Source organism: Eurytemora carolleeae, unplaced genomic scaffold (assembly GCF_000591075.1).
Source record: "Eurytemora carolleeae unplaced genomic scaffold, Eaff_2.0 scaffold2096, whole genome shotgun sequence".
NCBI lineage: Eukaryota > Metazoa > Arthropoda > Copepoda > Calanoida > Temoridae > Eurytemora > Eurytemora carolleeae.
This window is the reverse complement of record NW_019402158.1, coordinates 13,244-14,109: the sequence shown is the minus strand read 5'-3', so window position 1 is coordinate 14,109 and position 866 is coordinate 13,244.

Genomic DNA, 866 nt, shown 5'->3' with positions numbered 1-866 from the left:
GGGGGGGTTAGAGGACATTTGATAAAAAGGATAGGAGTCGAATATAGAGCAAAAAATATGTTGAGAGAAATGCACCTAAAAATAATCCTAATAGACATACATTTGTGGTCAAACCAGCAGGAAACTAGCCCTTAAGCGTTTCATTATCATCATCATCATTTTAATACATAGATTGACAGACAGACAGATAAATAGACAGACAGACATGTAAGACAACACAGATAGAAAGATAGAGAGATAAAGAATGAGGACATGATACAGAAGCAACATTACAGCTGACAACTGTAAATCATAACAAAAAATAGGGTCAACCCATTTCAAATACAGGGCGGACCAAAAATAATCTGAAAAAATCTTCAATATCAAAATATCAAAAATTACAAAAAAAATTTTAAATATATTAGTTAATTTTCATAAAAAAAATTTATTTTTTCATAAACATTCATGTTGATTTTGGATTTAAAAATGTTATTTTAGAATTTCAAGAAAAGTTTTTTGATACACCTTATCCTACACCCATACACAAATAGTTGACAAACTTGAATACACTCCTAGACTATGCATGCGCCCAGTTCCATAATAAGCACGTGTCAGAAACGATATCCTGACACAGGGCGCAAGGGCGTAGATAAGATAAAACATGTTTTTGCACAAATTCCCCGGATTACGAGACATGAGACATTGTTTTAATAATAGACAGATCCAGATAGACAAATAGACATCTCTGGACAGTAAAATAGAGAGAAAAAGACAAGGATTAAATTCCAAATATATATATATCTTTCTATCCTAAAGCTTTCTTTTTTATTTATTAATGTATTTATATAAAAATAAGGTTTTGAAAATTGTAACATATTGACGATATG